The following is a 21299-nucleotide window of genomic DNA, read 5'->3' on the forward strand; positions in this document are numbered from 1 at the left end:
ACACAGAATCCAAAGCAGGCTCCCGGCTCTGAGCTGTCAGCACAGAGCCCAACTTGGGGCTCGAACCCACAAACCATGAGATCATGACCTGAGCCAAAGTCGGACGCTTAACTGACTCAGCCACCCAGGCGCCCCTGGACCCAGTGGTTTTAAAGAGTCCTATCTTCATCTCTGCCATAATGAGGCTGAAAGCAAGATGGTTTATCTTGTTCTGTCCTCCACTTTCTTCCCTCCACCAGGCTGGGAACCCACATCCCAGGAGAGTCAGCTGAGAGCTTTTTTGGGTATTTACCCAACTTACTGCAACTATTATCAAAAGACAAATTAACAAAGTGGTTAAAAGCTGTGGACTCAGGCCCTTGCCGCTAACTGACCGTGAGCATGGCATTTCTGAGCCTCAGTTTCCTCATCTAGAGAACAGGGCGTCCAGTTCCACCCATCTCTTAGCCTTTGAGGAGGAAATGAGGTAATGCAGGGAAGTACTCGGCAGGGGCCTGCCTTGCCCGGAGTCAACTGTCAGGCACCACCTGCCCAGAGCCAGGCCCCGTTGTAGGAGGCTGATAAGTGGATCCCAAGATGTTTTCTGACTCTGCTATCAAGTCAACTGCAGATCACAGAGGCACCCAAAAACAAACATGAAAGCACCTTAAAAACATGTGCCGAGGGAAGAACAGTTCTGGGAGTGGCAAGGAACGAGTGATGGAATCGGAGGGAATAGAAGGGGGAGGCCCCCTGAGGCCAAGGGGAACACACAGGCCAGGAATGTCTCGAATTCCCAGAAACCAGGAATGAGGATAGCTGAAACTGATCACTCGCAATGTACTTGCGAGGAAATACTGTTGTATTTCCTCAAGGTGCAATTTTCACTTGCTTTTCAGTTAAGGTGGGTTGCATTCTGGGATTGGTCTCTAGTAGGAGGGAGACCCTTAGGGCTTGTGGGATGAGGCAGACGGCATTAGAAATGGGAGTGTGCACCCAACTATGGGGGAATGTCAGGATTTTATCTCACACCACAGGGGAGCCTTTGGAGGTTCTTAGAGGGAAGGTATGCATCTAGCCACACACTTGAGAAAAACCAACCGTGTGAGGGAAGGGTGGCCAGTTGGAAGGCTAAAGCAACAATCCCACTTAAGACTCAGGTGCCTGCAGAGCAAATCACATTTTTTTTTCCCTTGGAGCTGTGGCAGAGGAGGCAGCAGCCACTATTCAGAATCCCTGCACTTCATTCATTCATTCGTTCGTTCATTCATTCACTCTTGCAGCTTACACTTCTGGAATGCCTCTTGTATGCTGTGCCATATGTGGTGGATACTAAAGATATCAAAACTTAAGACTGTTGCCTCCTAATCCTTGAGAGCGGACATTTGAGTGTCCCTGTCACCCAGCTTACTCCAAAATACGCTGTTAAATGACACCGGAGATTGCTTCTGTGGCCAAAGTTCAATGGAGAGAAGTGGCGGGGGACTAAATTAAAACTAAAAGGAAAGAGAAAGCAGAAGCCCAAACCACTGCTGTCTCAAAATGGGAGAAAAGGAGGATGGTGGTGATGTTCTAAGTGTGGAAGGGGCCCTCGGAAAGTCTCACCTCCCTCTCCCTCTCACAGACAACTGTCCCAAGGGCACTTAGCGTTTCTGCGGCGGGCAGAACTGGAACCCTGCAGTCCTGCCCCATCTGGTGCTCTTGGACCCCCGCCCGTGTCTTCTCCCACTGTCTTCCTTCTTCCCCCTTCTGCCACGGGGCTTCTCTCTCAGCCTCTCCCCAGCTCCGCCTCTTGCTCTTCGCCCGGCCTCCTGCCTCCAGCCCTGCATTTTCCGTTCAGAGTGAACCCTTCTCAGAACCTCCAGACTGGGAAGCTCCAACCTCGCTCTTTGGGGCCACAGGGAAACATCTGAAGTGACTGGCCGGAAGGCGGTTGCCCTTCTAACCCGAGCAGAGAGCCGCTATTTGAGAACTGCCACGGCTACATTTCCAGCTGTTGGACAGCGGTGTGGGAACTGCTGGCTATCTGGAACCCCCTGGTGTTTACTGTGCCCCAGCTTTGCTGAGAATAATGGGTAATCCCTCGGGAGGAGGGCAAGGGTGATCACCCTTATTCTAATGAGGAAACCAAGGGTCCAAGCGGTCAAACTGCCTGAAGGTACAGGACACATGTGGATTGAGCTGGAAATGGTCTTGCAGCTCATCCAAACCAATGCTCTTGTTTCAGGATCAAAAATCAAGACCCAGTGACCATGGTCTTACTAAAGGCTAGATCTGGGGTTAGCACCTGGGTCTCCTGATTCCTGTTCTGCTCACTACTCACAGGTCTTCCTCCTCTTGGTTACGGAAGCCAGGCTGAGCTGAGAATGGGAGGGAGAAGTGTCAAGTTGCCCAACCCGAATTTCAGAACCCAAAAGCAGCACATCGGTGTTCTAACAGGCCTCTTAGACCTCAGGTTTCCCCAGGCAGACTTCCTCACTTTACAGTTGAGTTAGGCAAGCAGGAAATTCTAGTTCTTAACTGAGCCCTCTACTCAGAGGTTAACCTATGGAGGCAGGCAGGCTGGCTGGATCGAATCCCAGTCAGCCACTTAGAAGTAGATAAGTCACTTGGCCTCCCTATGCCTTGATTTCCTCATCTGTAAAATGGGAATGACAAAGGTCGCTATTTCACAAGGTTGTTGTGAATCAAAGAAGCCAATGCATGCACATCTCTGAGCACACTATCTGGGACATAATAAGAACTCAATAAATATCAGCTCTTTGGTATTAATAAGTAGGCTAGGTTCCATTTCATAAAGGAGAAGAACCCAGAAGGGGAGTCCAGGCTAAAGTGTGGACCTTACCCTCCAGGCCTTGGCCAGCCCCAAAGGTGCAAGGGACAGGAGTAGAGATGTCCTTTAGAAAGACATCTCTGTGGCCAGTGTGAAGAAGGAAACGGGCTGGGAGACCATTGGACTGGCTTGCAGTGTTCCTCCGATATAGAAGGATGAGGACAGGAGCCAGGGCAGGAAAGCAGACATGGAGAAAAGAGCCTTAAGAAAAACATGGTGGTGTGAGAAACCAAGTAAACTGCCCAATCTGCCATGGGGGATTAGAGAGGGAGGGAGATACAAAGCCAGAGGTTATGTCATTACCCGGGAGCCCAGAGGCAGCAGGTGCTTTTAAAAGCAGCATGTGAGGCCGGAGACCTCCAGTGCAGGCCATCTCACTGCCCACCTCTCAGGTGAGAACTGGAGAAGCCATACGGGAGCTGTCTGGCAATGGCCCCTTCCCCTGGGCCAGCTGTTGTAGCAGTTTGCAGAACATGCATTTCCTTCTGTGGGACGGTCTCACCCCTCCCTCTCAGCTACCCCCATCTGCCTAGTGTGCTGCCAGCTGCAGCCAGAACCACCTAGTGGCTACCTCACTGGGATGGCCTTGGACCTTGACCTGGAGATAGCCATGGGTGGGGCTGGGAGGGCCTGATAGGTGAGCAGGGAGGGTGGGGAATGGATCTAGAGATCCCAAGTCTGTGCTGGGCTAGTGATTTCTGTTCTCCCACACGGCTGGTGTCCACTCAAAGCCCCCAAATCCCATTTATCACACACACAGAATTCCACATCACTGCCAGCCATACCCATGGGGACACACCATGTATATCCCAGAATCAGAAGCACACTGCTGGTAACACACACACAGAAATGCACACTGTGGACCACACGGGAAGATAAAATGATTAGGCCCACAAATACGCCGCTCAGAAATACGGATACTGTTGTCCATATGCGTACTACACGAAACTCCTCACACAAGTACCTAGACTCGCCTTTCACACGCGCTCACCAGAGCACGTATGCACTCATACTTTCCTTGGCACACAGCCTTAGTGTGTGGCACACAACTCTGGGAATCACTGACCTGCCTGCTCTCGGGTATGTTCTTCGACAGCAGAACAAACAACCAGGCTCTGTGGAGAGCAGACTTTGCGCCCAAATGCTCTGGACTTGAGCTCTGCTCCTGTTTGCAGCCCTGCTCTGGGGGAGGCAAGACCAGCTCCTTGGAGAACCAGGCAGTAAGCGGGATCCGCCTTTGAGAGGAACGAAATCCCCAGGGAAGTCTTTGTGGAGTAGTGAGGCTCAACTGAGTGAAATGTAAAGAGGCAGGAGGGAGAGATTTGCTGTCAACAGCCCCCGTCCCGACTCGGTCCACTTTTCAAGGAGTGTTCTAGAAGCTGGCGGTGAAAGGGTTAACAGTGCCACTGCTGCACACCCCACCTTCGGGCTTTGGAAAACCTGAGTGCAGGGATTTGCCCAAGCGGAGTCAGGGTCCCTACGTCTCCGCTTGCCTTTTAGCTGTCCCCAGGACAAAAGTCCCCAGGTGAGTGAGATGGAAACCCAAAATGAAACTTTGCTAGGCTTCTCCCACTCGAGCCTTGTCACTGTCACTCTGGTCAGCGGCAACAGCAGCGGCTCCAACTCCACCCTCGGCATTGCTCTCCAAGGCCTGGTGTCCCCTTGGGGGTGCACTGCGTTCTCTGGGGCAGACCTGCCTTCCCTTCACTGGGCCTCAGGCCCCCCCCCACCCGCCACACCCCCCGCTTTCCTACCTAGGTGGCTGTTCTGGGGACAAGATGAGACGCAGCACAGGAGGAGCCTAGCATAGTGCTGTCTCCCTTTGCCCCTCTCCCGTTCTGGGGTCCAGGTTAATTGGAGTGCATCATTTGCATAGACATGAGACCTCACCCCGGGGAAATTCCCCCTGGTGACCAGGCTTCCTTTCTGAGGTCAGGCCACATCATCAGACTCAGCTCCTTCCTCTCCAGCTCGCCCCAGCCTCTTACTGGCTTTGGCCCCTGGTATCTGGCAGGTGGAGATCCAAGTTCCCAGATTGAGTCCTATCTTGTGACCGGGGATGCTGTCCAAGAGAATGTGAGGGTGGAGGGTGGGCTAGGGGCCTGGAGCAAAATCAGAAGTGATCGTGACCCGTGCTCGAGGGCTAGAAGAAAGGCAGCAGGCAGGAGGTGGTTGAGAAGCCTAGTTACGCCAGCTTGTCAGGAACTCCCAGCCTGGCCTTGGGAACAGGCCTTCCCCTCCCAGAGCCTTAGTTTCCCCTTCTGTCCAGCCAGGGGAGTGGCCAAGATAATCTGTAAGCTTTGTTCCAGATCAAATGAGCTAAGAAGCCACTTCCTTTAGCAGCACAGTCTTGCAACATTCGTCCTTGGATCTTCTTCCTTTGACAAGAACCTTGCAACATACTGCCCTATATCTGTTTTTCTTTCCTTTCCTTGGAAAGCACAATTTTGCAAAATGCATTCCCGAATCCCACTTTCCAGATGCCGACAGAATCAACATGTACCTCGTCTCCTCGGAGCGACTTGGTTTGAGGTTTAATTTTTCCTTTCACATCCACTATGTAGAATGCCGTGTGACCACAAAAAGTAGAACAGAGCTCCCTTTTCTCCAGATTCTAAGATCAGTTGTCCTCTTGGTCTCTGACCCTGGTACCGAGAAGGCACTTTCCCTGGAACAAAAAGGGGGAACAATGAGGTCCTGGGACAACCTGCATCAGAACCAACTCTTAGAAAGGCAGCTTTGAGAGAGGGAGTCACAACTTTGAATCACCTAGGGAGCTTTTAAATACCAGTCCCAGGCCACCCCCCACCCAAGATTCTGATATAATTAGTCTGGAGTAGGGCCTGGGCATCTGTGTTTTTTTAATGCATTTAAAATTTTTTATTTTAGAGAGAGCGCAAGCAGGGGAGAGGAGCAGAGGGAGCAAATCTCAAGCAGGCTCCATACCCAGCACAGAGCCTGACTAGGGGCTCGATCCCAAGACCCTGGGATCATGACCTGAGCTGAAATCAAGAGTCAGACGCTCAACTGAGCAACCCAGGTGCCCCGAGCATCTGTATTTTTACAAAGCTCTTCAGGTGATTCTAATGTCCAGCCAGGATCGAGAGCCACTGATCTAAGGCCCTACCCAAGACCAAATCTGGCAGATGCTAAAGTTGATGAACCCCTGACCTATGATATTCTTTATGAAATTATCCTATCTATTTATTTAGTTTTAATTTTTTGAGAGAGAGACAGAGCGTGAGCAGGGGAGGGGCAGAGAGAGGGTGAGACAAAATCGAAGAAGGCCCCAGGCTCTGAGCTGTCAGCACAGAGCCCGACCCTGGGCTCAAACCCAAGAACGCGAGATCATGACCTGAGCTGAAGTTGGACGCTCAACCAACTGAGCCACCCAGGTGCCCCTGAAATTATCTTAATGGGCATTTCTTCTATGCACACAGGTATTCCCAGGATTATGCATGGACAAAAAGAATTGACTCCCTTTCACAGATGAGGAATATAAAGGACAGAGAGAAGAAATTGCTGCTCAGGTCATACAGGGTTAGTAGTGGTCCTGGCACCTAGTGGAAGCTTATAGACTCAAAGTATTTTGGGGGGCACCTGGGTGGCTCAGTCAGTTAAGCGTCCGACTCTTGATTTCGGCTCAGGTCATGATCTCACAGTTTCTGAGTGCAAGCCCCACATCAGGTTCCACACTGACAGTATGGAGCCTGCTTAGGATTCTCTCTCTCACCCTCTCTGTCTCTGCCCCTCCCATGTTCGCTCTCTCTTGCTCTCTCTCAAAAATAAGTAAAAAACAAAACCAAAACAATAAAAAAAAACTTTTAAAAATTTATTAAATTTTTTCTTTTTTTTTTTTTTTTTGCAAAAGTCACGGATTTGTTACATGGGTGACCCAGAGAAGTATTGGCAGGCTAGTCCCACTGGTCTGTGACAGTGAGTTCTTGGCTGCCTTTCTATGAGCAGATAATTCTTACTTTGGAGTTAGAAGACCCAGTTAGGGATCTTCGACCTTTCAAACTACTAAGTACTGAGATAACCCCTGGGAGCTTACTAAAAATGCTGCCACTAGGACCCTGTCCCCAGAGAATATGATTTCTTAGGTCTGTGGTGGGACCCAGGGGTCGGCCCAGAGTCCTGGGCTAGGTCCCAATGGTACAAGGATTTCCCATTCTTGAGGAGCATTCAACAGACCTGGTCAATCAGGAAACCCAAGGAGTCAAATTTAGCATTTGCTAAATAAATATCGACTGACTATTGTGAGACTGGCCCAGTGCTGTTCCCACAACACCAATAAGACCAGAGACGTCAGGGTTAGAGAGGTGGGATTAGGTGATTAGGTATCAAAGGAGAGGGGCCTGTGCATATGCAAATTTCACCCATCTTTTGAGGTCTGGCACAGGCCTTGTCCCCTTCAGGTGACCTCTGCAGATATGACCTGAGTTTGAACTCCAGCTGTGCCATGTGTTAGCTGTTGGCTTAAACCACTATGAAGCTGAGTTTCCTCATCCAAAACACAGTGGTACCAATCTCACAGGGTTCTGATGAGGAATGCATGAAAACAGTCTACTTCAGAGCCTTTAGCATCAGGTCAGGTACATGTTCATCTTAAATATTAGCTATTAGTGTTATTATTTCCTGATCATCTTGGCCAGCCCTGATTTCTCCTTTCTCTGAACTTTTGGACTTCCTTACGGTGTCAAAATGGAAGGTCCCTTAGTGATCATCTTGTCTGATTCCTTCACAGTCTAGAAGGGGAAGCTGAGTATCAGAGAAGGGAAGGGACTTGCCCAGAGCCACACAGCAGAGCCAGGACTCAAACTTAGCTCCGCTAATGCCCAGTCCAAGGGCCTCTTCTTTCTTGATGTTCTTCCCGTGGCCTGAACAAAGAAGGCAATTTCAGAAAATCCGTGGCTGGACAAAGAAGAGGTGAGAGAGAAGACAGGGGAAGTTAAGTGTGTTCAGCATTCCAGTAAGGAGAGCCCAGAGCTCATCTTCCCCCAGGATGTGCAAGCCATGTTCCTAACTGAAGATTCTAGTTCATATGGGTCTACCTCCTTGAGCCTCCTTAGCCCTTCGAGGTCCTGCCACCATTTATGACGCCATGAGCAGGAACCGGTCCAAGCAAGGCTTTGTGAACTCACAGAGGATCTATGACTATTGTGGCCTGTGGAGAGAAAATATCATGTTTAGAGGGAACACTGCAATCCAGGAATGTCAGGGCTGAATGACACACAATACCGATGAGGAAGGGACAGTCCTCAATTTCACAGAAGGCTCTGGCTGACCCAGATGGCTGGTCACAGGTCACCAGGAGGCTTCTCAAAGGGAGCCAGGGACACGATCTCTCTCTCTGATGCTGAGTCCTGCCACCATCCTAAGTCCCAGTTGGGGACATAGGTGAGGGAGGCCCTGCAAGTTGGTATCAGAAGACAGAGAGGGGAGCATCTGACAGCCTCGATGTGAAGTGTATTCTTACTCCCTGCAGAGAAAAGGGCCTATGTGCAGGAGTGTGTATTATCCTTTGCACCTGGTCTAGCTCAGGGATTGGTGTTATTCGTCCTATGGAACTTTCTGTGATGATGGAAACATCTGCACAGTCTGGTGTGGTAGCCACTTGGCCACATGTGGCTGTTGAACACTTAAAAAGTGGCCAGTGAGACCAAGGGACTGAGTGCAGTGTGGGAAACGGCACTAAACTAGGAGTCAGGAAGTCCCTTCATTTACTCACTTGGAAAGTCACTTCCCCTGTCTGGCCTTCACTTCCTTATCTGTAAAGTGAGGCTGTTGGGCCAGGAGGTGCCCCTAGCATTCCCCATGGGATTCCAATCCGAGGAACACAGAAGCAGCAGAAAACTGGATTCAGTGGACTCTCTCCCTCCCTCACCCCCTACCCTCCATTTCTCATCCCCCTGCTCAGGCTGAACGTGGCCCCATGTGACTTGGCCCTGTTTATTTCTCCAGGCCCAACTCTGTTACTTCCCCCTTGCCTGCTTCAAACTCCATGCTCCACTCAGAGTGAACAATTTTCAGTTCCCTGAATGTATTCTCTCTTTGCATATTCTATTCCCTTTCCTAAGAACACCCTTCCTTGTGCTCTCGCTTTGGCCATTTTCAGGCCTCAGCTGACATGTCACTTCCTCCAGGAAGACGTCCCAGATCCCCCAATCCTGACTAGATGCTCCCCTGTCCAGGCTCCTGTAGTTCCCTGTATTTCTCCTGCCAAAACACAGCTCTACCACACTTTGTTATAATGATCTATCAGCCTCCAGCCCCCAGAGCAATGCTATCTGATAGAACTTTCTGTGATGATGGAAATGTTCTATACATGTGCAGTCTACCGTGATAGCCACATGTGGCTGGCTGCTGAGTGTCTGAAATGTGGCTAGTGCTCCTGAGGAACTGAGTTATTAACTTACTTAATTTTAACCAATTTATATTCAAATAGCCATGTATGGCTAACAGCTACTGTACTGGACAGGGCAGCCCCAGAGTCTGTGACCTCTGAGTAGGCAGGAAGTGGGTCTGACTGGTCCATTCTTGTATCCTCAGTGGTCTATAATGTTGCTGTTAAGAATAAAGAAACTCTGGAACCTGAAGTGACCAAGAAACCTGAAATGATCCAGAGCCAACCCATCCCCTCTGAAAGCATCTTTTCAGTGGATAATGAACTGAGATCTTATGTTTGCAAAGTACTTGAGAGTTTACCAAGGATGTCAGCAAACCATTTTATTTCAGTTACCTTCACAGGAGGCAGGCCCAGCAGGACTCATTACCCCCATTTTACAGCAGGGGATCACTGAGGCTCCGGATGGGGAAGTGAGGCTCAGGAGAACGATCTGGTTAGTGTAGAGCTGGGCTGCTCCGTGGTGGGTAGGTCCCTAAGGCCCCACTTGACATCGAAATGAGACCCAGCACAGAGGGAAGGAGTGAGCTTTTCCTTCCCTGTGGAGAGTCCACAGACAATGAATGGAAACAGACGGAAAAGGAATGGGAGGGGGGGAGGAAAAAGTGGGCTGGGCATCTGGAGGTTTCCTGAGGCCCTTGGGGGCTGGAATCCCCCACCTCAGGCAAAGGAGGAATTAGCAGTCCAAGGGAGAACCCAGGGGTGGGGTAGGTGGGCAGACCAGGTCGCCCCTGACCCCCTGCCAGTTCCTGGTCCAGCCACAGAATCATCAGGCCCCCAGCTCCTCCCCAGAACTCCCTCCCCTCCCTGGAATGCTTGGCAAGTGATAGCCAGTCTGGGAAGCGACAGGTGGGGAGCCGACAAAGAAGGGCCCTGTGCTCTGCCAGGGGGCAGGATGGGGCCTCAGCTGGGCCTTGTGGGGCTGCCTGGCGGCTGGCTCCTCCGTCTCGGGGAATTCCCCTCCTGCCTAAAAGTCAACCCAGCCCAGCCCTCCTTCCTGCAGAAGCACAGCGAGCAGAGAAGCCTTCACAGGGCGGCAGCCCCCGCTGCACCCACCCTCGTCTTCTCCTGCCCCAGGTGAGTGACCCAGCCTGGGTGTCCATGAGCCAGGACAGGGGTGAGGGCTCACTGCACAAGGGTGCCGGGGCCACCAGATCACCCCCCAGCTCTGCGCCAAGAGCCACCTGGCCTCCTACTCTCCTGCCAGCTGGGTTTGGCTGGTCCCCTGTGCCAGCAACCTCTCCCCCCCCCCCCCCCCCACCCGACCCAGGGCTTGGGCTCTGGGCCTCTCTGCCTCCTTGCCTGGCCTCATTCTCCTCTTGCTGCTCTCCCTCCATTTCTTATTTCCTCTTCCTGTCCCCCTCTTCTTGCCCCCTCCTCAGCCAGTGTTTTTCTCTCTAGTCGCTGCCAGTTCTTCCAAAGGGAAGGAGAAGAAAAGTCGCTTTTTGTCTTACCCTTCCCTGAAGGAAAGGCATTGGGCTCACCAGTGTGAATGTGGATTTGTGTCGGTGTTGAGAATGTGTGTCCATGTTTGTGAGCATGTGTCAGATCCATGGAGGTATATATGCATGGGCCTGAGCGCAAGTTCACAAGCATGTCTGTGTTGGGGAGTGTCTGGGTCATTATGCGAATGTGTGTGTGAATGTGAGCTTTGGAGGGTGAGTGTGTGCGTGTGTATCAGGCACTTTAGTGGTCTACAGCGAGGTAGGAAGAGACCAGGTGGGAGTCTAGCCCTGCCTTCCTTGGGAACACGATGGAAGGCTGGGACCCTCCTTAGCGCTGGGGCAAATGCATCTCTGGAGGGCTCTCTCACCTACTTTCTCCCTAGGGCTGGCTGGACCCTTCTGCGGTTGAACCTTTAACAGAGGGCCTCAGGCGCTGGGAGTGGGTGAGAGCTGGCAGGCAGTGGTGATACGGCCTCCTCTTTAAACCCCAAGCAGTCCAGATTTTCCAGAGCTGGTCAGAGGCCCAGCCCAGGGAAGTCCCTTGCTAGGAGGAGCAAGAAGCAGAGACCAAGTCCCTGTCACAGCTGCTTCTGGGCTGGAGAACAATGGAGGGGGAAGCAGGAGGGACCCTGGGAGAGGGAGAATGAGAGAGGACACGGGGTGAGGCTGAAGGAGCATGGCTCTCTGGGCCCTGTCAGGGCTTCCCAGGATTAGGAAATGTCTGGTTCCCATGGGGCTGCCTCCCTCAGGGGATGGGCTTGGCTGGCCTCTCCCCGCTTCTAGGAGGGTGACAAGGAGCAAACTTGGATCCGAACCCAGATCTGGCTTGACATGCTGACCTGACATGCTGACAGGGAGGCCCAAGGGAGAGGAGGTGGACCAGGGGAAGCCTGGGGCTCGCAGGAACTGTGGGAGGTGCCTGGTTAGGCCACATATGCTCCGAGGCCGGGAATTTCCCCCAGAGTCACTTGGCTCTTTCCTCTCCGCCAGTGGCGTCCTAGAAACCCTAGTGTGACTGGAAGGCCCAGGGCCGCAGCGGAAAAAGCTGGGAGGGAGAAAGAGGAAAACAGGAAAGACCCTGGAGAAAAAGTCAAGAGAAATGCCTTCTAGGCCTGGTGCTTCCCAGAACGCTTTGTGAGGTCTAGGGCAAGTTCATCCTCAGCTCTGGGCCCTGGGCATCGCTGCCTTTAACTCACCCCAGGCCCCGTGGCATCTCGTTCTTTCTCCACCCTATGCATCAGACTCTACACTTCAGGTTATTGGTGAGGAAACAGACAGAGGGCGATCATGAGGTGTAAAGGCAGGGCTGGGACCTAAACCCAGGTCTGTCTGACTCCAGAGCCCACACCCTAACCCTTGCATGGCATGCATGCTCTTGGAGGAGGGGGAAATCATGAATATGAGATGCTTTAGTTCACCTTAAGGTGCATAATGAATGTGAAAAGTTATGGATATCTTAAAGCCATCCTATCCATCCCTCTGGCAGTTATTGGGAGGTAGACAGAATTAAAAACGCTTCTTAGGCCGAGGGTGGGAAACAGAGACTATAGGTACTGCCCACTTATTTATTTCTTACCAAAAAATATGATTACCTACGACAATTTCAGTCAACATCATGTGCTCGATGTGCATTTCTCATTTAGCTATCACTAAAATCTCTCTCTCGTGTGCACACACCCAATACCAAAAAGCACCTAGAATCCACTGTGGGTTTCATATTCCCAAGATTGCCCTGGGCTATGGAGACAGGAGCCCGGATGGAAGGAGGGGACCCAGACCCAGGATTGCTCTTTTCCTAGTTCATTAGCTGCTCACCTTGACTTTCATTCACCTCTAGTCAACACCCCAACTCACAAACTCACCTAATAGAGTGAGGCCGAGTTTGTTGGTTTTAGAAGCTTCACTTCCCATCGGTGGGGTGTGTGAAAATAGGACTGCTCTAGGAGCAGGAGCTGTGGGTCCTAGCCCTGAATGTGAACCACAGACTTGCTGTAAGACCTCCAGCAAGTTCCTACCCTTCTCTGGCCCTCAGAAGCTTCATCCCTATGAGAAAAAGGCTGGGTCTGATCCTTTCGAAACAACCCTTTAAAGACTGGCATTTTGAGCTCTGTCTTAGTAGCTGGCAAGCCTCTGGCATAATGCTCAAGAGCGTTAAGCGGTTAGGAGTCTGGATCTTCGGGCTCCAGTTACCTGTTGCTGTGTAAGACCTTGCACAAGTCATCTAACACCTCAAAGCCCCAGTTTCATCTGTGAAGTGGGGATGGCAGTGGTAATAACCTCATGGTGGCTGGGAGATACCCTGTTATGTTAAAGTGCAGACCTAGCACATAGCAAACACTCCATAAATGCTACCTCTTAACGTTTTTAATATGCTACCTCCACTCTTCTTTAGAAACTTGATTTGGAGCTTAATCAGGTATGGGTGAGTTTGGGGGTATGTTTTTTGTTTCCCTCAAACGTGGGCTTAGATCTTCCTTCGGGGCAGCCTTACTGGAAGTGGTGCAAGGGTAGGGAGTGGCAGGAAGGAGATTGGGAAGTTTCATGTTTTAAAACAAAACAAAATAAAACACAGGCCTTTGATTCTCCTCCGAGGTAGAGCTTTGTGCCCGTGGTTGTTGTCACTCTGGAAGAGCAAGAGGTTTCCAGCTGCCTGGGTCACTCAGCTTCCGGCTTGGACATCTCCTTCTAGATCTGAGGGTGGCAGGGGGTGCCAGGTGAGGGGTGCTGTTTCCCACTCCACCTGGGGGCTAGGGTCCCATAGAGGATGTGGATGGTGACATGGAACTTGGGGAGAATGCATTCCTGGGTTTAACAGTGAAGTTCTGTCCAGGGCTGGCAATCCATGTTTAGATGCCACTATCATTTTTTTTTTTTTTTTACTTTAAAAAATGTTTATTTATTTATTTTGGGAGAAATAGAGAGAGGGAGAGAGAATGAGTGGGGGAGGGGCAGAGAGAGAGAGGGAGAGAGAGAATCCCAAGCAGACTCCTTGCTCAGCACAGAGCTGACTCGGGGCTCGATCTCATGACTGTGGGGTCATGACCTGAGCCAAAATCAAGTTGAGTCAGATGCTCAACCAACTGAGCCACCCAGGTGCCCCAATTTTGCTTTCTGTAAAATTACCACTATCATTTCTTGAGTGCCTACTGGGTGCCAAGCTTTGGGCTTTACTTGCATTATCTCACTTATCTTGATGATCACCTTAGGGGTAAAGTACAATTATTTTCTCCATTTTTTTAGGGAGGGACTGAGCCTTAGGGAGGCCACCCAGGTAGCAAGTGGTTGAGTAGGGGTTAGAACCCAATTAGTTAAATTCATAGCCTATGGTCATAATGAATGTTGAGTTTGTGTAAGAAAAATCATGATACTGGGAAAACAACATGGTACAGTGGAAAGAGTACACATGACTGGAAATCAAGGTCATGGTTTCCAACCGTGAAGGCATCACTCAATGTATGTGGCCCTGAACAAGTCCTTTACCACACTGAGGTCTCGGTTTCCCTACCTATCAAATAGGGGATTGTGAACAATGGTCTCCATGGCTAATGTGGTGGGATGCTCTGAATTCAAACTAAGACTTAAAAGGAAGGATGGGTGTGCTCATGACCTTGAAGAGGTAAGTTTTCTCACATATTGTAAGTGTGAAAAACTATCCCAAGATTGGAAACCAGGCAAAAAAATGATCATATGACCTTTTTATGTAGTACCAGAGCACTGTCCAACAAGTCCACCTAGGGGTCATCAGACACTTTAAGGCATGAAACTATTTGTCTAACTCTTTAAGGTCAGATATTTTACAAAAACAGTTGAAATGGTTTGGAAACAAAACGCAAATAGTTGGAGACTCTTCGTTTTTTTTGTTTGTTTTTAAAGATTTTTTTTTCAATGTTTATTTATTTTGGGGACAGAGAGAGACAGAGCATGAACGGGGGAGGGGCAGAGAGAGAGGGAGACAGAATCGGAAACAGGCTCCAGGCTCTGAGCCATCAGCCCAGAGCCTGACGCGGGGCTCGAACTCACGGAGCGCGAGATCGTGACCTGGCTGAAGTCGGACGCTTAACCGACTGCGCCACCCAGGCGCCCCGACTCTTCATTTTTTAAAGTAAATTTCGGTGTTCATGAGAAGACTTAAGTTGAGAGTAGGAAGACAGCATTCCAGGAGGAGGCAAATTGGGAAGTGTCGACAAATAGCAAGAAGAAAACCATTTTGGGGAAGCCTAATGGGTGGTGGTGATGCCTGAGAGCTGCTTACAAACCGTGGGTTGGAGATTCTAACCCCCCTGTACCCCACCCCCCATTGGTGACACTCAGCGGTGCTTCGCTTGGCCTTTGCATTCCCTCCCCCCACCTCTTTAAAAATCAGAGTATCTGAGTACTTATCTTCATAAGTAAAATGAACCAGAATATTGTTTGGAGAATTTGATAACACTTTCGAAGTAACTTAAAGCATCCCAGAATTTGGAAACGTCTTTGAGGTAACTGAACTTACAAAGCTACAAAGGAGACTCCTTGGATTGGGTCTATATTTGGGTAGGCGTGTGTGTGTTTATGTGTATGTTCACACAGTCACAGTTGATTGACAGATCTCTCCTTCCCTAAAATGAGGGCCTGTATGAAATACCTCTCCAAATCCTTTCTGAGGATGAGGGCCTGTCAATGACTAAGTTTTCATCAGTTGCGGAGAAAAGGGTCTTTTGCAATCGATTTTTCATAAAGCTATATTTACCCCATGAAAAGAGCTGTCCTTTATTCCAAGTTCAGGTCCTTCCACTTTTTGAAATTAAAACTCTCTTCTAAATAAAATGACGGGCTTAAAAAGAAACAACAACAAAAAAGAGTTCCCACCGTTAAGCCGCTTCTTAAGGGTCTGGGAAATCCCACAGCTCTTCAGGGGATCTGGCCCACTTATATGTAGGCACAGTGGGAGGCGGGCTCTGGATTTGCCCACTTGGGTTTGAATCTTGGTTCAGCCACTTACTATCATCTAACCTCTCTGTGCCTGTGAATTTATTTACGGTAAACAAGGGGATAAAACCCATCTCACTAGGGGGGCGTGCGAAAGAAATCAAGTAATTAATGCATGCAAAGTGCTTACAATGTCTGGAGCAGTAAGTATGCAAACAATCTTCTTTAGGGGTCCTCGAATTTGTGGGAGCTCTATGAAGTTGTCCAGGAGCGCCCTGGACCCAACTCTGGGGCCCTGAGCTCCAGCTCTGGCTCAGCTCCAGATGCTTACGTGCCTTTTGGCAAGTCCCCTCTCCGCTCGGGTCCGTGTGCCCCTCCGCAGCAAGGAAGCGGTGGGGTGGTCTCTGCGGTTGTTCTCCGCTCTGAAATTCCGGCCTCATCCCGGGCTCCGGGGCTTCCGGCGCGGGGACTGCCGCGAGGGGCTGCCCAGGCTCGGGAGGTCACAGCCCGAGGGGCGCGCCTGCGGGAGTGGGCACCGGCGGCCGCTCGGCTGCTCTCCGCCCCGGACCTCCCAGGGCGGCCGCTGTTTACCTCGTTTCGTCCCACCCCCGCGCTCGCGGGCCCGCCCCGGCGGCGTAGCGCGATTGGGCGAGCGGCCTGTCGATCTCCGGGGACTTTCCCAGGGGTAGGGTGGCCCAACCCCCGACACTTCCTCGTCCCCGGCGCGGTCCTCCGCCCCGGCCGGGAGCCCGCGGAGTTCTGAGGGCCAGATTCGGGCCGCGGCCCATAACCTGTCCCTGGACCCGGGGCTGGGCGCGGAGAGCGGGGCGCTGTGTCCCAAGACCCCCACCCTCAGGTAAGCCGGCCGGGCGGAGCGAGGGTGGGGCGGAAGGGAGTCCGGGACCCGGCCGTTCAGGGCATCGGCAGTGACCCGGCACGGAGGAAGGGGGAGGTCAGGCCCGGTCTGGTGGCCGGGGCTCCTCGGCTTCTGGGCCCCGGCGCGTGAGGCCGGGGTGGCGGGGGTCGGGCCGTGGCGAATCCCTGCAGGGCTCGGAGGGCGGTGGGCGCGCCTGCGCACTGCGTGGGTGAACGCTGTCTGGGAACAGCGTACAGGCGAATGTGCGGGGCGTGAAGAGCCTCCGGTTAGGGGACAGTGGGCTGGCGTGGGTCTGTTTACAGTGTGCGAGACCAGCTTGGGAGCAGTGTGCACATGTAAGGAAGAGGAAAAGAAGTTATTGGGCGAAGTTATTGGGCGCTTTCCAAGTGCTGATTTAAACCTTTAACGTGTTTTAAACTCACGTAATTGTCACATTTCCTCTTAAAATCAGTATTATTATTATCCCCGTTTTACAGTTTATGGAATCGAGGCACTTAGAGATTGGGGTCACACAGCTAGGGAGTTGCAAAGTCAGGAGTTGAACCCGGGCCTTTGGCTTCAGAGTCCCTGCTATTCAGTTTCTTTTGAACGAATTTTGCACACTGTTGGAAGCAACATTTGTGTGCATTTGCAGGGTAGCCGTAGTGAGTTTCTGGGAGTGATTTTGGATGTGTTTCTACCCGTGGGTGAGTTTTCCACTGTAGGACATTTGTGTGTGTGTGTGTGTGTGTGTGTGTGATGGTGTGTATGGAAGTGGTTGCATTATACATTCATTAATTGTGTGTATGGAAGTGGGTGGGAGTTTTGTGCGACTGAATGAGAGATTGTGTTTTGGTTGGGGGGCCAGATACAGAAGAGTCAGCAACATCCATCCCTACTTCCTTGCAGAATGACAGTACAGAGAAATCTGTGGATTCTCAGTGCATCGTGTTGATTTCACAGTATCATTAAAATAGAATTTAATCAACATCTATTTTCCAAACAGCAGGGTGTGGTAGAGGGGAATTCAGCATCTTATGAGAAGTCAGGAAAGAGGATTCTTTTTTTTTTTTATTCCTGACAACGGATATTGCATTAAGAGGCTAGAACATTTATTAGTACAAGCTCACAGGAATCTCGTGATTAATCTCCTTATTTTACAGCAGAGAGAACTGAGACAGTGAAAACCCAATGGCAGTAACGATGACAGTGTACATTTATGAACACTTACCGTGTGCTGGGCACAGTGCTTCACCTTCAGTATCTCATTTAATCTTTTCAACGGCTCTAACTGCTATTAGCTCTAGTGCCTAATAGTAGCCTCAGTTTTCAAATGAGGAATCGAGACCCCAAAAGGTTAAGATTTGGCCAAGACCAGTAAGCCTTGAACAGCATGGCCCTGTTCTCTTTCCACTGACCAAGGTGTCTGTCCTCTCTGTGTCCTGGGAAAACAGTGTAATCAGGAACTGGCACTTCATGGAAGCACTTGATCATGTCCCCCTGGAAGCTGCAGTTGTGAGTGTCCTGTATTCTACATACTTCTGTGACCCTGTTTTCCACCACCCCGGGGTGTCCTGTGGGTACCCGTGAGGCTCTCATGCTGAGGGGTGGTGCCTGCCCCTATGCCCACACCAGGTCTTTGGGGGCCCCAGGAAGCTAAGGGGTCTGACTCATACCCTTAACCCTAATGTTGCCTGTGAGTTGGGGTCCAGATGTCCTGGGCTGGATGGGGCCGACCTCATTTGAGCCCCTCACATTTGTAGGAGGCCGTCTGTCTGCCTCTGTCTCTGAGTGCTGCTTGGTATTACTTCTGCTTGCACTGCAATTTAGCCCCTGCAGCCTGCTTGTCTTCCCTCCAACACACCAAGCTTGTTCTTGACTCGAGGTCTTTGTATGTGCTGTTCCTTCTGCCTGGAACAGCTTTCCCCATTTCTTTACGTGGCTGGTTCTTCCTTATCTGCCAAGTCTCAGCTCAAATGTCACCTCTTTAAAGGGGCCTTCCCTGATCATTCTATGCAAAGTAGCCCCTTTTTTCACTTTCTGTCATATTACTATTATGTTTTTATACATTCATCATGCTCTGAAATAATCTTGTTTATTTGCGACTGACAAAGTATATGTACAGAGCTTAGTGTCTAGAATATAATAATTTTTAGTGCTTACTTGTCTGTTGTCTTTCTCTTTTCCTGGGAGAGAAGGATGAGAGCAGGAACCACTTTAGTGCGTGTGCATTCTTGGTACACGAGTGTCTGGGGTAAGGCTCTGCTGGGTTTGTTCAATGGATGCGTAGAATAAAAGAAACTAGAATAATGGTGCATTTCACCCAGGCGGGGAGATGGGAACACACTTGTCCCCGAAGGGTAGTGGCAGTGGCAGTCGGAGAACCAGAACGTGCTCCCCAGGGGATTTTCTTTTCTCTCTCTCTGATAGCCAGCACGCTTTTCCTGACCACCCTTGTGCCCAGTGCTTGCAGAGGAACATGATGCTTGGGTACATAAGGAACTAGCTTGGCCGTCCAGGAACTGGCAGTGGAATGCAGAGAAATGTGCTCTGAGCATGTTGCCCCCAAGTGCCTGGCATAAGTCTCACTGGAGTGCAGGACAGTTTGGGGGCACCAGGTGGTCAGGAGGCTTCCGGAGGGAGGTGACTTCAAGGCCAGACTCTAGGAAGACGATGAGAGCAGAGTGGGGCCTGAGCCCCTCTGGAACTTGTAGACTGGGTAGAGGATTGGGGGTAAGGCTTTGCTGGGTTGGGGGAGCTGACCAGCTGGCCCAGGAAAAACCCTGAAGGTCTTGACTACCAGGCAGAGAAGTGGTGGTTTCTCCCTTGTTGGCAGCCTTGGGAAGTGATTAGAGCAGCGGGGCTGGCAAACTGTAAGCACGCATGTGGAGCACCTGGGTGGCTCGTTAAACGCATACTGGTCCCTGTACCCCGAGGGGCCGAGGCAGCGGGTCTTGCCCATGCCTGGTGTGGCGCACGGTGGGAACCCCTGGTGGAGAGCGTGTGCTTCAGAGTTTGGCACACCTGAGAGGGTGCAGCCCCTGCCTCCTCATCTGTAAGGCTCTCTGAGGTCAGCGCTGTCTTCTCCCGTGCTGCGAATTCATGGGACAGCACAGGGCCGATTGGGGTAAGTGATCAGTCAGTGCTAGCCGTTGACCTTGTTAGTGACGATCGTCATGAGGATGTTGAAGGGATTTCAGTAGGACATGATGGAGAGGGTCCAATACTCCATGTTTGGGGATAACCGGCCTTAACCCCTCTGCCACCTGTGGACCATGCTGTGTCCTGTCTGGATGGGTCGTCCCCTGCTCTGTGTCAGATGCCTTTCCATCCCTGTTTGGAATAGTGGACACTTACACACGCGCACAGCAGACATCTGGCCTGAAGTCCCTCAACAGCACCTCGTACCCCAGCAGGTGGTCCTTCAGCCTCAGCTGGACCCCATCCCCGGGGTCAGGGAGAGCACTGCTGCCTGTAGGCAGCCTCTTCCCATGTTATGGATGGTTTGATTTTGTGGGCACCCCCTGCCCTGGGTGCAGGTTCCCCCTGTCTCACCTTCTTTTCCCTCATTGCCCACCCGACCGCTTTGAGGGAGGGCAGGCATGGTTCCGCGTGGGAAGAGGGTGCCCAGCGAGCCCCAGAAAGCCTAGGTCTGCCTCCCCTCTGTGTCCCCACCATCCTGGGCAGCCTTGGGCAGGTCTTCTTCCTCTGCTGGCTTTGGTGTTACTGCAAAATGAAGGCAGTCCACTTGCTGGTGTCTTAGAATGTTCTCTTTCAGCCCTAAAAACTCTGTACCCCAGTGACCGGGCTGCCTGCCCTCTCTCTGGCTCTTCCTGCTGGGCCGGGCCTTTCTGGGTCCACCCTGCCCACGCCTCCTTGCTGCACCCCTGCCTACCCGAAGTGCCTGCTTCTCTTTTCCGTGTCCGTCTTTGAAAGGAGGGTGTCTGGGACCCTCTGGAGAGTTCCCAAAAGGGAGGCTCAGGGAAGCAGGGAGCAGCTCCGTTGGTTCTGCGGAGCAGAGCTCCCCAACCTCCAGAGATAGACCTTGGCAGCCACGATGGCCAGTTAGTTGCAGGAAGTTTTTGATGTTTTTTTCCCCATGACTGGCCCAGGACAGTCACTCTTCTGAAAGGAACAGATGACTGGCCTGAGGAACAGCTGGCTCTTTGTCCCCAGGCAGGGCTGAGCTCCTCTCTCCCCAGGGACCTCACCCTGAAGCTGTTCCCTGTGTTCTTGAACACCTACAGGGTGGACAAACCGGGTGGCCTGGCAGATATGTGTGTGGGGGGGGGGGGAGGGTGGGGGTGCTGTAGGAGTTGTGTCACCAAGGAGTCATACTTAGAGGCCAGAGCTGGTATTTTTAGGGCGGGCGTGGGGGGTGTCCCATGAGTCAGGGGCCTTTGGTTTGGTCTCCACCCACACTGGAGAGTACTCGCTCCACTTTCCACCGACTGACAGGCCACCATCCTGTGCCTTCCTCGTGGCCAGCTTCATCAGTGGTCTGAGGAACGCTGGTCCCTCCATCCCCACTTCTGCCTCTGCACGTGTTCCCCCATCCCCCAACCCCTGGAAAGAAGAACAGAGGTCTAAGCATGGCAACACTAACATTTAGAGAATATGAAGGGATCTTTCAGACATAGAAGGTAATGTGCACACACCAGGCACCCACCCATCCGGCTTAAGAGATCCAGATCCTGTACACCTGAAATTTCTCCTTGATCATCCCCTTTATGGAAGTAGCGAGTGTTCTGATTGAGGGTTTATTGTCTTACGTTTCTCTATAGTTTTATTATACATATACACATCGTTAAACAATATGTAGTAATTTCATATGTTTAAAAATGCTATTCAAATGTTATCATACTGTCCGTATGC

General features: G+C 51.4%; 1 protein-coding gene and 1 long non-coding RNA gene across 4 annotated transcripts in view; one reads left to right on the top strand and one right to left on the bottom strand.

The window, feature by feature from the left end:
* Positions 1-573: 573 nt before the first annotated feature.
* Positions 574-16130, bottom strand: LOC102902479. The gene is made up of 3 exons (XR_002144751.3): positions 15759-16130; positions 7508-7979; positions 574-5480 (listed from the first exon to the last, which is right to left on the bottom strand). It is a non-coding gene; the product is annotated as an uncharacterized LOC102902479 (long non-coding RNA).
* A 143-nt stretch (positions 16131-16273) lies between these two features.
* TNIP1 (TNFAIP3 interacting protein 1) overlaps positions 16274-21299 on the top strand; it is a 47296-nt gene continuing 42270 nt past the window's right edge. For 2 of the 3 annotated variants that reach the window (XM_003981382.5, XM_006927975.5), the window contains exon 1: positions 16274-16424. The gene's annotated coding sequence lies outside the window, so the exon portion shown is untranslated. The remainder of the gene's footprint in view (positions 16425-21299) is intronic. The other variant, XM_019810511.3, reaches the window with a different exon arrangement.

The sequence above is a fragment of the Felis catus genome, chromosome A1 (genome assembly GCF_018350175.1).
Source record: "Felis catus isolate Fca126 chromosome A1, F.catus_Fca126_mat1.0, whole genome shotgun sequence".
In the NCBI taxonomy this organism is placed as follows: Eukaryota; Metazoa; Chordata; class Mammalia; order Carnivora; family Felidae; genus Felis; species Felis catus.